This window comes from Panthera tigris, chromosome X (assembly GCF_018350195.1).
Source record: "Panthera tigris isolate Pti1 chromosome X, P.tigris_Pti1_mat1.1, whole genome shotgun sequence".
NCBI lineage: Eukaryota > Metazoa > Chordata > Mammalia > Carnivora > Felidae > Panthera > Panthera tigris.
Window position 1 is genome coordinate 30,989,486 of NC_056677.1, and position 15,632 is coordinate 31,005,117.

Consider the following 15,632-nt stretch of genomic DNA (forward strand, 5'->3'; position numbering starts at 1 on the left):
TGCCCCCCAAATTTTGTTCCAAATGAAACAGAAGAGTAGTTGCAAGACCTTACATAATTAGCTGCTATATAGTGAAGACAATAATTGCTAGAGGAGATCAAGGGAGGAAGAGATCATTTTGGGCTGTCTTGATGGGCATATAATTTTACCAATATTAAAACAAATATTTAGGCCTAGGTACATATGGGGGATTAATGAAAAATAAATAATAAGTATATCACATTACAAGTATTAAAGATATAAGCTATGTAATTTATTGTATACATAAATTATCTTATAAAGCAACCAGGAAATTACTATTTAATTTTATCTCTAATCATATATTTGTTTGAGTCAGTGTTTTGCAACCCTCACTGTGCATCATAATCATCTGGGCAGCTTTAAAAAATTGTAAATGCTGAAGATGCGCCTTACCAATCTCAGTTGGTTGGGAATAGGTCCCAAGGCATCTATAATTATTTAATCTCTCCAGATGATTTTTATATGCACCCAGGTTTGAAAAAACACTTCTGTGGCCACAACGGGAAGAGACTTTGTGAGAACTCCAGAGGTCTAAGTTAAAGAAGTCTAACGTTAATATTACAAAGAAGCAGTAACCCACATAAAAATCATGGGCTCTGTAGTCGAACTGCCTGAATGTAAACCCAGGTATACTTTTTATCAATTGTACGTTTCCAGGAAAGTCGCTTAAACTCTTTGTGCTTCATTTTCTCCATATGTTTAATAATAGTAGTGATAATATTTAATCATGTTGTTTGTTGTACGGACTAAATGAAACAAATATATGTCACATGCTTAGTCCTTTCCTGGCATTCAACAAATGCGGGTTATTGTTATATTATTAATCATGGGTTTGTCAAATATTCAATCAAAGTTAGGGCAAATTATATTGTTAAACAACGAAAGTTTAACTGAGTAATTTAAAAGATTAAATTGGCATTATTGACCAATCTGTGAATAAGGCAGCATCTCAAGTAGCAGATAGAAATGAGCTCCATCAAGCTGTAGAAAAGGAAAGGTTTTTAAAGGTATCCAGGGAGATGGGGGTGAGGGGAGGGAGGAAATTATTAGCAAAGAATGCATTGTTTTAGGCAAGGTCGGTCTCCTAAGGGGAACGGAAAAGGTCTATCAATAAATTTCCTAGTGCTGATATGATCAGGAAATTCCATGTTGACTGGTAAGGAATACATTCCTGGGAGGGGGGGTTGAAACAGTCAAGTTCAGGTATTAAGTCATGGTTTGTTTACGGGGCTCATAACATAAGTGACTCCATTTTGAGCCTGTGGTTTTTCTTTTTAACAATATCAAAGAACAGAATATAAGTGAAATCTCTGTGTCATTTTGTCTTATCCAGACATGTTTTCCTTACATAATACTGTAGAATAGCTCTTGTTCTTTTGTAAATAGCCCTGAGTCTACTCCCCATCAAAGAACTCAAGGACATTTGGGATTTGTTAAAGCATTTTGAGTAAAAGCTAAATATTGTAAGAATACCTATAGGGTGCCTAATGCCTGAGATTGATGGAAGAAACCCACAATTTTGCAGGCTAGAATACGATATATAATAAAACCAAAACAAATATATAAGAACTCACCAAAAGATACATTTTCTACACAAAAACTGATTATCCTGGAATGTGGTGGTTGGTTGTCTGCCTCATTCCCTGTTTTCTGTTTTCAATGGATACTACAAGCAATGAAACCTCTATCATGATTTAAAAAGTATCACTGTTCTTAGAAGCTTAATTATTTTGGAGAGAAGCACTATGACATTTAAATTCTATTATATGTACTTGCATTGTTCTGAGTTGGATATTATGTTCTATTTTTATACCTATTTGTGCAAAAGTTTTAAGCCGTTTTCACTTCATAATATATTTTAAAATATTTTTAGTAATAAGTCGCTACCCATTCCACTATTTGTTTATTCTCAATGTTGTCTTGTTTTCACAACCTGCTTTTCCAAGTCAAATTTAAAATTATTTTACCAGCTTCCATAAAACTCCTATTGGTATCAAATTTCATAAATTTTACAAATTAACTTGGAGCCAATTGACATTTACACATTTGAGTTTACCCACAATGAAATATTTTATGTATTTCCACTTATTTAGGCTTTCTTTTATACCAATATGAAAGTTATTTTGTTTGCTTTCGTCATGTAGTATTGGTCCATATCTTATTAAGCTTATTCTAGTTATTTTTATATGCTTTTGCTATTGAAGTAGAAATTTTTACTAAATTGCCTGTTTATTGCTGGCATATAGGAGAGCTATTGATTTTTACCAGTTTATTTAACAAATGGCAATATCGCTAAGCTGTCTTCTGAGTTCTAATGGTTTTCAGTGACTAATTCTGGGTTTCCTAGGTGGACAAGCAAATAATTCACAAGCCATTATCATTTTGATTTATATTTTCCCTTATTTATGCACATTAGTTCTTAAATTTTAAGATATCTTAATATCTTAACATTATTAAAAGTGTTTTTAATATTTTGCTATTTTAAAATATTAAAATATAGCCTCTGGATGAGCACTGGATATTGTATGGAAACCAACTTGACGTTAAAATATATTTAATATATGAAAAAATATATAGCCTTTTAAAGGTTTCTTTATATAACCACACTTGTAAATTTGATATAGAGGTCACTGTACTTCAAATTATGGGTGGAAGAAAAACATAAAATTGATACTTTTCCATATATGGTTTATATAATACAATATCAACTTCCAATCATATAGTAGGTATACTGCAGGTCCTAAATAAAAATTAATGAGATTGAATTATATTGCTGTTATTTCTGAGGTAAAAAGAGGGCTCTGTTTTCCCCTAGTAATGACTAAAAGACTTGCTTGCAGGACAATGACCAGTGCTGCTACTTACAGTGGTGTGTTGAATCATTTGTAAATAAGTTTTTAGAATTTAAAAACCAGAAAATGTAGAAAGGGTCGGAATTCACCCCAGACAAAAATGAGTTGGTAGCAGTGAGTCACACATAGAGAGTTGGGACACCAAGGCTTTTCTTTCTAGAAGCAGCTTTATTCGTGCCAGCACGGGCTCAACCCCAAAAGATCCAAAAGACTGAGCCCCGAGCGCAGCAGGGGATTGCCTTTTGTACAATTTTTGCTCCTTTGTCTCCCATATGTGGCAAGATACAGTCTGAATGGGTGGTCTATGTTACAGAGTCATGAGGGATGTTGTGCAAGGGCACATAGCCAGGTTGCCTTCCTTTGTCTTGAGGTTTTCACCACATTCCTTAGGGAGGGGCTCTACCAAAAGCTAGGCAACACTAGCCAATGATGTCTCCCCTAATCTTTCTTTGTTGCCATGGTCACATACTGAATGGGTTATACTCATCAGAGTAAAATCAGAAAACAATTTTTTCTTTCCATTGCCCTTTCAAACCCATTCTGTGTGCTGGTTCTTTCTGTGTCTTTTGGTAAAACTTCAGAAAGTCCTATAAAAGTTTTTGGTAGCTCCTAAATAATAGAATGTCCTTCAAGCACTTTCGGTTCCTGGAAAATCTAACTTCAGTAATTAAATATCCACTTTAGTGTAATAAACACATAAACCTGATCTTATCCAATGGAAATATTTCCCATTCAATGGAAATATTTCTCCTCCTCTGGCTCAGATCTGTCTCAATCCCTAAGGCCTGCAATCTAGCAGGAGGTCCCCTTTATCTTTCACTCCCTTTTATTCCCCCCTTCATCCCACTCCACCTCAACCCCACTCCCTACTAGAGACACTGACTCTAGCTCTCCAGAGTCAGAAGAATAAAGAGAAAGAAGAGACAAAAAACAACAACAACAAAAACCAAAAATCATTTCTTGAGTAGTCTAGAGAGAATCCCAGGGTTATCCACAATGGCTGTTTTGTAGTGTTAAGTTTGCTTGCCTATGGGAGTTCTGTGGATTCCTCACATACACCCATTAGAAACTTCCAGTTATATTTTTCAAAGTATGGGCAATGCGTTTTCTCCTCCTGCTCTCTTAGTCCTTCAACCCATAACTCCTGCACATTTCATGGTCTATGTTATACCGACTTTCCAATGGGGACCCCTTGCTTCTTCAGGCAGTTCTCTTGGGAGGGATCCAAACAGCATTACACCTGTTTTCTCTGACATTTTCCACATATGAAAACCCACTCAGGCATCCCGGCACTACCGTCACTGGAATGCTGTTGCCTTTCAAAGCAACCTTCCTACTCTCCCTTTACTAAATCCTTTCAGACCTTCTAGTTATTTTTTCTAATACCAGTATTTATGATCCCCAGGTCCTGAGGACTATCTCAGGTAAACTTCCCTATGTGGTCTCTTAGAGTCCCTTCTCCCATTTGGGTTAGGGTGAAATGGATGCATCCTCTCCCTCCCCCCGTGGGAGATGTACACAAACAACAACACATGGATAACTCTCAAAGCAAAGTCACCCCCACTCATCAGCTACAACCTTTGTTACCTTTAGGATATGTGGCACAATTGCTTGGTTCTTGACCTTTACATCCTCAAACAAAACTTGGAAAGCATCCCATTCAGTATTTGGCTACATCCCCTATTCTGTCCATAGGGGAAGAGTTAAGATTGAAGCTATAATTACTGGCAAAATTTAATGTTGGTCATTTCATCTTAATGAATAATGCTGATAATGTTTTTTTAGTAATAATAGAACCCCTCATCTATTTTATTTTAAAAACTTTCTTTTTTAGAGCACTTTTAGGTTACTGGAAAAATTAAGGGGAAAGCACAGAAATTTCCCATGTATCTCCTGCCCCGTAATTTATTTAAAATTTTTTAGTATTTATTAATGTAGTCATTTGTTATTGCTTACACATCCTAATGATTCAGGCAGATGGAGTCATACTTAGAATCCTTGATTCATTGTACTTGGTTGTAACAGGTAGGTATGCATGTAAGAGTGAGAATGGCATCTGGTGATTGGTCTATTTTACAGCCTCCATTTTCTAGGAGCACGATTATTGCCTTGTTGATCAGTGCTTATTGAATGCCCCTAGTCTACTGGAGATGGTTTGCCTTTCTTTTCCGACATTCATTTTGTTTCCTTGGCACTTCTCTGAATTTATTGCTGAGCTTCACACTAATCACACCATCTACCTATTGACTGATGGTCACACTACTGAAATACAAGTGTAAACCTAATGCAACAATGTCAGATTACCCTATTGTCCACATGCATTTCAATCTTGCAACATCAATGATAAATACTTAATGCCGAAATTTAAGGAAATAATTTGTAGCCTCTGAAAGAAACACACACTTCTTTGTAAATAATGATTCCTTCCTGATTCCATGAAGTTGAAAATTAGACACGCTGAAAGAACTCTGTGCATACAGATTTAAGACTTCAGCACCACGTTAATTTTAAGAATACATAAAATGACTAAAAGGCCACCACAATGTCCCAAACATTTATCGAATATTCTTTTTTTAAAAATGTTTATTAATTTTTGAGAGAGAGAGAGAGAGAGCACGAGCAGGGGAGGGGTAGAGAGAGAGGAAACACAGAATCCGAAGCAGGCTCCAGGCTCTGAGCTGTCAGCACAGAGCCCGACATGGGGCTCAAACTCATGAACTGTGAGACCATGACCCCAGCCGAAGTCGGATGTTTAACTGAGCCTCCCAGGTGTCCACAAATATTCTTTACCTTCTCAAACTATTACAAAATGAGCACTTACATTTCATTCAGAAAGTGAAGGGAATCTTTAGATGGTACATAAAATTACACATAAATGTTACCAAATATACTGAAAGCTCTGTTCCTCTAAAGGCATCTTTCATTCGTAAGAACTGCATTTCTGATTTCATCAAAGATGTCTAAATAGGCATAAGGTAAATGGTAATGTTTTATTCTGTAGAACAGTAGCTCTTGGAACAGACAGTTCAAAATGCCCCAATTGCCAGATTTTGTGAAGAGTGTAGCCAAGTGGAAATATTTAGTTCTGTTAGAAATTCCGCTTGATGTTACCAAATGATCTGTTGTTGCTCTCAGAACCACTAGGCGATTATATGATGACAAAATTTCCATTAGCAATCCAATGTAGCAATTGAAGCAAAGGGTCCAAAGGAATCACATGGAAAATGCTATCACAGCCATAATCTATTGAAAAAGATACTGTCACTCACGTGTGAGAAAATGTTAATCAGTGAAGAATGTTAACCATAGAGTTAATGCTACAAGGGTTTATGCATACACAATGCAATGAGCTGGGAACAGAAGGATGAGTAGGTCAGAGCATGCACTGGCAAAGTATCACAAAGGCCCCTTTTCCACACAAGCAGGTGTCTATTTATTAAACGGAAAATATATATATATATTTTACTTTCACTACATTTAAAACAAATCACCACGTTATGAATTTTCAAACACAGACTAGGGTTTTTGTTTTGTTTTTGTTTTTTTAACATGGCTCCCTGCAACCATCTGTGGTTAGGAAAAGAAATTTCTCCAAACTGTGATTGATTGCCTGTACCTTGTGCTCTTGGGCAAGTTCACAGAAGGCTCAGGCCAAGGACATTTCAGTGAGTCTCAGTTCTGCTGCCAGATCAAATGCTGGTGTTATACAGTCCCTGCCTCATTCATCACCCATGACTTTTCGAGGCTGACATTTTAACAATTGGTTTTCCTTGTATGCAAGTAAACAGTGTGCTTAAAATAACTGCAGGTCTATGAGTTATTGCTTAACATTCCAAACTATCCTTCAGAGACATCCTCCAAGCTTTCCCATCCACGCAGACCACCTCCATTCTCTGGATTTCTTTAGTGTTTTCCTTTTCTGCCCCTTGCTTTAGAGACTTAACAAATATACAACCTTAAATGATCATTCAGCTGTTTACTGTGTATAGTTAAGTCCCTGACTGAATTGCAGATAGTAGAGACTATATATTAAGACATTTTGTATCTATCTCTACAATTTGAAGTGATATTCAACACAAATCTGAGGGGCACCTGGGTGGCTCAGTCAGTTAAGTGGCCAACTCTTGATTTAGGCTCAGGTCATGATCTCACAGTTCATGAGTTCAAGTTCCATATGGGGCTCTGCACTATTAGTGCTACTAGTGCTTGGGATTCTCTCTCCCTCTCCCTCTCTCTCTCTCAAAATAAGTAAATAAACTTAAAAAAAATTGAGTCTTCGAAATAAATCTGAGATCAGGATTTCTGATGCAGTTGTTTTTTATTATCACCTTCCTCAGCCTGTATTCTTTTTTTTTTTTTTTTTTGGCATATTATCTCTTATCTTCTATGAGACTGCTCTACTATTTCCTCCCTACTTTTACCACTTCACCTTTTCTTTTGCGCTCCTTTATGGAATTATCCTTTCCAGCTTCTCACTCTATTCATCCAAGAGTCTTTACTTGGCCTTTGTCAAATGACTCCCAAATCCATCTCAATAACTTCAACCTCATTCCCACTTCTCAAAATGTCACTGCATGGTTCTCTCTCTAATTTAACATGGCCAAAATGGAGCTCATGATCTTCACTCCCAAGTCAATTCCTTTCTTTCACTCTTTACAGGGACTCAGTTCAGATATCTTAAACATATATTTACTCTCCTTCATATTCTGTATCCAATCAGTGGTAATGATCCATAGATCTAGACTTAAAACCACACCCACAATTGTCCTCTCTTCTCTATCTCCAATGCCACCATGAGCCCCACATCAGTACATGTTCACTTATTCAATAGTTGTTGAACTGCATAATACAACCCCCATCTAATTTCTCCTTCTTATAGCCAGTGGACTAGTTACTCTAAAATGTGACTGATCCTGTGCCTTCCTAATAAGTAATTGAAAAAAAAATACTCTTCAGTGATTTCCATAATCTCCATAATATTTGAAATCTTATATTTCACTACTTCCCATATTTATGAAATATCTTAATCTGTATTCTGAGCTGCCATTTCAATACACTGCCAATTTACTCACCTCTTGCTCTTTGCTTATATTGATTTTTCACCCTCAAATGATTTCTGTGTAATCTCCACATGTCAAAATCCCACCAAGGCTCCTTCCAGGCAGGTCTCCTTTGATTCTCTAGTTCTTTTTCTCTACCCTTTCAACATTCATTGTATTTTCTATATATTATATTTTTCAGGTAAATATTTTGTCTTGGGTTTTTCTTTTTCTGATAGAGATGCCTGGGAACTCACTCATTTTTCAAGACCCTACAGGACCTTGCATAGTTCCTCATATTGGAAGATTTTATTATGTTGAAATAGAGGGTACTAAAAATATACTAGAAAAATGGATGATAAATGTCCTGTACTTCAAGAGGAAAATGAAAGTCTTTTTCTCAGAAGGAAGAGTTGGAGAGAAAATCAGAAGGCATAGGGACATAAAGTTTGAGAGTGTCACTTGGCCTGCCAAACTGGAAATGCAACTAAAACAATCACACTATTGTGTATTTAAGGCAAGTGGGTGAATGTTGTAGCAACACTAGGTTTGATAGATGTAGATAGTTCCTGACGTTCCTGAGAATCTACTTGTGACCGAGAGTTCCTGAGTTCTCAATCATTACAATTGGTCCTTCTAAGCAGTCCTATCTTGGCACTCAGCTCTAATCCTGGTTGTTTCGAAGCAAAAATGATTCCAACCCAATGAATTTCTGCTGAATAGGATGCCTCTGTAGTCTTTTGTTCCCTATGGCCTTTAGGGAATTAGAGTAGTGGCTTCGAGCATCCATTCTTCTCAAGTACTCTGTGGCCTGAGTTCATTTAATAAGAGTATCAATGAACACCTTATTTCAAAGGAATATTTAAACTCTTTCTCCTACAATTATTCTAATAGGGAAAAATAATAACAATTTACCCTCCTACCATGATTCCCCCCCACCCCCCATACTGCCATGAATTTCAAAATATGACCACAGGTTAAAGTAATCAGCAGCAAAACCACCGGAAACACTTTAGTGGCTGACTGAAAACCAGGAGGGGTTGCTGGGAGATGGAGGGGAGAGGAAGAGAGAGAATGAGCGAGAGAATGAATGCTGTTACATCTGGGGCAAAAGTGGTGCTCAAAGTTGAATGTGCACAGTAATGCAAAGGTAAGTTTGTTAAAGAGGAGATTACCTGGTAGTAAGCCCAGAAATTCTAATTTAGGCCATCCTGGGTAAAGCCTCAGAATTGCATTTTTAACAGGCATTCTCAGGTGATTCTGGGCCTCAGGTTTGGGCTCATATTTTGAGTTCAATTACTTACAGTTTCTGGCTTTGCACTAATTCTCACATCAGCACCTTCTAAGGTCAACACCAGGCATATGTAAGTAACAGAAACGATTCTATTTACGTGGAGATACATCTTAGGTTTAAGTTTTTAAGCTGATTTCCACTAATATACTGATGCCATATATCAAAAATTCACCACCTTCCAGGTTGGTAAATATACACAGAACTGGGTACACTGGAAACCTCAAGAACAGTGTGGAAACTGTGCCCTTTCCAAATACACCTTGCCCAATGCATCTCTTCCATCCACCTGTTCCTGAGTTATATCGTCTTATGATAAACTCGTGATCTAATTTAAAAAAAAAAAACCTTCATGTGTGTATACTAAGGACTATCAGTGATTTTTCTAAAGGTTCTATGTAGCTATACTTTAAAATGGGCAATAGATATAGCTGGTGTTGGCCACAGACCTGATTTGGCGTCTTTTACTTTGTTGTTGGAACTGTATTTGGTTTTGGGTTATGGAGAAATGTTCATAAAGAACCAATTTGAATGTCATTCTATAACATTTTTAAATGTCCCCTGGACAAAAATTTTGAACTGTCTAATCATTGTATTTTGTAATGTGACCCATAGTGTCTCCAGCTGGCATCTTGCCAACACACCTGGGCTCTTTAATTAGTTCATAGTTAAATGTATTTTAATGACACATATATTGAAATTGATAATTATAAAATGTAACTGCAACAGTTTTGGCTGGAACAAGTTTTACTTAATATATACTACATGGCCTTTGTCAAAGCATTTGACAAGAGAGAAGTAAGAGAGACAGAAAGGGAGAGATTGACTAAGACTTGTTCAACCTCTAAAGAAAAGGTCAGAGAGTTATTTTATTTCTATCTCTAGATGGCAAAGTATAGATTTATCTCTTATTACATGTACTTACCTTTCTGCAAAATCTGTAATGAATCCGTTTTTGTGAGGACATTCATATTGTAAGTATACAGAGATGCTATCAATGGCTCCAGTAAAGATAACAGTCTTCCTAATTTTTATATGTTAGCTCTTTTTGTATATAAATCCACATTTTAAGTATCAGCCTTTCTTAGAGCTAAACTTGCTTGCAATATTATTCTGTATTTCCTGCCATTTGTAGATATTCTTAACAATGAGGAACCATAATTTCATCCTGGTGGTGCCACTTTCCAAATTTACCTGTCAGAATCCCTGACAGGTTGTATGGCTTAATGCAGCACATGACAGGTCAAAGTCTACCCCAATTTCTCCTCATTAAAGACACTGTGCTGGTGCAGTACCTTACCGAATTATCTTGACTTGTTTGGTGCTTGTTACCTTCACTATAGTTTTTAAAATGAGAGACACCAAGATATGTGAACGTGTTCTTTAACATTATCTATCTATCTATCTATCTATCTATCTATCTATCATCCATTTTTTACTGGGGTAAAATGCACCTGACTTACAATTCACTATTTTAATAATTTTAAAGTGCAAGATTTAGTGTTATAGTTGTGCAACCATCATTGCCATCCAATTCAAGAATATTTTCATTACTCAGAAAAGATAACCTATACTCATTAGACAGTCACCCCCCATTCCTCCCCTCTCCTCAGCTCCTTATAACTACTAATCTATATTCACTATCTATGAATTTGCTTCTAATGGGCATTTCATATAAATGAAATCATAAGTGATGTGTCCTTTGATGTGCTAGATTCTTTCACTTAGCATACTATATCCAAGGTTGACCTATGCTGTAGCATGTATCACTACTTCATTCCTTTTTACAGTTAAATAATATTCCACTCTATGAATATACCGTGTTTTGTTTACCCATTTATCAGTTGGTTGTTTCTACTTTTGGCTATTATGAATAAGGCAGCTGTGACCATTTGTGTATAATTTTTTGTTTGAACTCCTGTTTTCAATTCTCTTGGGTGTATACTAAGAGTGGAATTTCTCAGTCATATGGTAATTCTATGGTTAACTTTTTGAGAAAATTCTAAAATTTACAGAGTACTTCACCATATTACATTCACACAGGCAATGTATGAGGGTTCCAACTCTCTACATCCTTACCCACAATTGTTACTTTTTGTTTTTAATTGTTGTAGCCATTTTAATGGGTGTAAAGTGGGAGATTATTGTGGTTTTGATTATTTGCTTTTCCCCAATGACAAATATTGCTGAGCATCTTTTTATGTGTTTTTTGGCCATTTGTATATTTTCTTTGGAGAAATGTCTATTCAAGTCCTTTGCTCATGTTTAACTGGTATTTTTGTGTTTAAAAACAGTTTTATTGATATACAAAAGCACACATATTTAATGTATATAATATGATGAGTTTTGGCATATGCACATACCCATGAAACTATCACCACAATCAAGGTAATAGACACATCCATCACCTCAAAAACTTTCCTTGTGTCCTTTTGGGTTTTTTGGTTGCTGTTTTTTTGTCATAAGAATATTTAACATGATATCCACCCCCTTAATAAATTTTTAAGTGCACAATACAGTATTGTTGACTGTAGGACTGTGCTGTACAGATCTCTGGAACTAATTTATCTTGCATAACTGAAACCTTTTACAGGTATACCTTGGAGATATTGCAGATTTGGTTCCAGGCCACTGCAGTAAAGTGAATATCAAAAAAAGTAAGTCAAATGAATTTTTTTGGTTTCTCAGTGCATATAAAAGTTGCATTTGTACTCTGCTATAGTCTATTAAGTGTGCAATAGCATTATGTCTAGAAGGACATTGTACATATATTAATTAAAAACTACTTTATTGCTAAAAAATGCTATCATCTGAGCTTTCAGTGAGTTGTAATCACTGATCACAGATAACCACATCAAATATAATATAATGAAAAAGTTTGAAATATTATGAGAATTACCAAGTGTGATACAGAGACACAAAGTAAGCAAATGCTGTTGGAAAAATGGAAATGATAGACTTGATCTATGCAAGGTTGTCACAAACCTACTGTTTATAAAAGCACAATATCTACAAAGTGCAATAAAATAAGGTATTCCTGTACAAACTGAACAATAGTTATCCATTTCTCCCTCAATTCCTCTCCACCCCAGCCCCTGGTAATCACCATTTTAATTTCTGCTTGTATGGATTTGACTACTTTAGGAACTTCATATAAGTGGATTCATGCAGTGTTTGTCCTTCTGTGACTGGCCTTTATTGTTGAATTGGAAGTGTTCTTTATATATTCTGAATACTAGATCACTATCAAATGTAACATTTGCAAATATTTTCTCCAATTTTGTGAATTGTTTTTTCATTCTCTTGATAACATCCTTTAATACACAAAAATGTTTGATTTTGATGACATTCATTTTATCTATTTTACTTTAGTTGACTGTGCTTTTAGTGTCATATGTAAGACTCCATTGTCATATCCATTGTCATGAATGTTAACTTCTATTCTTCTTTAAGAGTTTAAGAGTGTTAGCTATTATATTTAGATCTTTAATTTATTTTTGTATATGGTGGGAGGTAAGGGTCCAACTTCATTCTTTTCCATGTGAATATCAGTTGTCTGAGCAACATTTATTTAAAAAGACTATTCTTTCCCCATTGAATTTTCTTGTCACTCTTGTTGATAGTCAACCGACCATAGATGTATGGCTTTATTTGTGGACTCCCAATTTTACTCTACTGATCTATATGTTTACCTTATGCCATGACCACGTTTTGACCATGTTTTGATTATTATAGCTTTGTGGTAAGTTTTAAAATTTAGGAGCATCTGTCCTCCAGCATTGTTCTTCTCTTTAAAGATTATTTTGGCTATTCAGAATCCCTGGTAATACCATTCAAATATTAGGGTCAGCTTGTCCATTTTGATAAAAAAACAGTTGGAATGTTTTTTGGTAGAGATTGCATTGAATCTGCAGGTAAGTTTCGGAGTGTATTACCATTTTAACAATATTAAGTCTTCTAATCCATGAATATGAGATGTCTTTCCATTTATTCTTTCATTTCTTTCAACAATGTTTTGTACTTCTCAGTATACTAAGTTTGCATCTTCATCTTCAATTTATTCTTAAGTATTGTAGTTTTTTATTTTAAGTGGCATTTTTAAAATTTCACCTTTAGATCATTAATTATTAATGTATAGAAATAAACCTGATTTTTGTATGTTGATCTTATATACTCCCACTATGTGTGTTTATCTATTACCTCTAAAAACTTTTTATTATTTCTAATTTATTTTTAGTGGACCCTTTAGGACTTTCTTTTTTTAAGATAAATGTTTATTTATTTTGAGAGGGAGAGAGTACGAGTGAGGGAGGGGGAGAGAGAGAGAGAGAGAGAAAGAGAATTCCAAGCAGGCTCTGTTCTTTCAGTGCAGAGCCTGATGCAGAGCTCAATCTCACGAACTGAACCGTGAGATCATAACCCCAACCAAAATCAAGAGGCAGATGCTTAACTGACTGAGCCACGCAGGCACCCCCAGGATTTTCTTTATATAAGATCATGTCATTTTCAAATAGAAATAGTTTCACTTTTTACTTTCCATTTTGGATGCCTTTTATTTCTTTTTCTTTCCTCATTTCCCTGCTGTGAACTTCTAGTACAATGCTGAATAGAATGGCAAAAGTAGGTGTCATTGTCTTGATTCTGATATTACAGGGAAAATTTTTCATGTTTCACCATTTAATATGTTGTTAGCTGTGGGTTTTTTATAGATACCTTTTATCCAGTTGAGAATGTTCCCTTTGTTAAACAACAAAATTCAACCAAGTAAATTTGAAGATCTAATTGGCTTTATTAAATGATTCATGAATTGGGCAGAGTCCCACCTAGCAAATAGAAAGGAGCTCCATTCAGCTGCAGAAAATGAAAGGTTTTTAAAAGTACAGAGGAGATAGAAGAAAAGGAAATTGCTAGTATAGAATCTATTGTTTTTGGGAAGGTCATTCCTAAGGGGAATGGAAGCAGTCTATCAGTAAATTTCCTAGTGTGGACCAGGAAATTCCAATTTGACTGGTTAAAGGTTACATTTAAGGGTGGGGGTTTGAAACTGCAGTCAGGTTAGATGTTAAATCTTGGTTTGCTGAGTTGGGGCTCTTATTATGAGTGACTCCATTTTGGACCTGTGGTTTTTCTTTTTAATGTCTTCTATTCCTATTTTTTGTTTTCTTATCAATAAAGTAGGTTGAATTTTAGCACATGTGTCCTCTACCTCAATTGAAATTATATTTTTCCTTTATTTTATTAATAGGGAGTAGTAAATTGGTTGATTTTCATATGTTGATGTACCCTTGTATTATAGAGATAAATCCTCTATAAATGGTCATGGTATATAATCCTTTTCATATGCTGCTGTATTCAGTCGACTAGTATTATGTGGAAGATGTTTGCATGTATAGTCTTAGGGATTTTTGGCTTGTAAGTTTTTTTAATGATGTCTTTGTTTGGATTTTATATTACTAGCCTCTTAGATTAATGAAGAAAATATTCCACAATTTTTTGGAAGACTCTGAAAAGGATTTCTGTGAATTCTTCTTTAAATATTTGATAGAATTGACTAGTAAAGCTGTCTATCTGGTACTGGGCTTTTCTTTATTGGAAATTTTATTTGAATGCTGATTTGATCCCTTTGCTTGTTATAGGTTTATTTATATTCAGTCAATTCAGATTATGGGTTTCTTGAGTAGAGAGATGGATCCTTGGATCTCCCTACACCTCCATATTTTGTGACATTATGCAATGACAAGTTTTTAAAGTTACTTTAAAAATCTGTTTTGTAAATAAGCAAAGAAAAAAGATGATTTTTATCTTTGTATTGTCAATAAAACTCTCTACCTTTATTTAGACTATTTAGATATGTTAAAGAACAATTCAATGAAGTAAATTTGAAGATCTAATTAGCTTTATTTAATGATTCAGGAATCAGGCAGTGTCCCTTCTAGTAAATAGACATTCTGAAGAGTTGTGCAAAATGAAATGTTTTTTTTTTAATGCTTATTTATTTTTGAGAATGAACACACACACATGAGCAGGGAAGGGGCAGTGAGAGGGGGGACAGATGATCAAAGTGGGCTCTCTGTTGACAGTAGACAGCCCAATGTGGGGCTCGAACTCATGAACCTTGAGATCATGATCTGAGCTGAAGTAGGAGGCTTAACTGACTGAGCCACCCAGGTGCCCCAAAATGGAAGGTCTTTATAGGCAAAAGGAGAGTGGAACAAAGAAGTAATTAACAAAAGAAAAGAAAGGATTGTGAAACAGATCAGATCATCATCTTTTGTGGGGAAGCAAACAGCAGGGGTCTTATTATGCAGATTGCCTCACTTGTACTGATCAGCAAATTTCAAATTGACTGCTTGAAGGTCACATTTCTGAGAGTTATTGAAACTAAAACTGAGTCTTTGCTTCCAGTCATGGGGGCAAATGACTCCATTT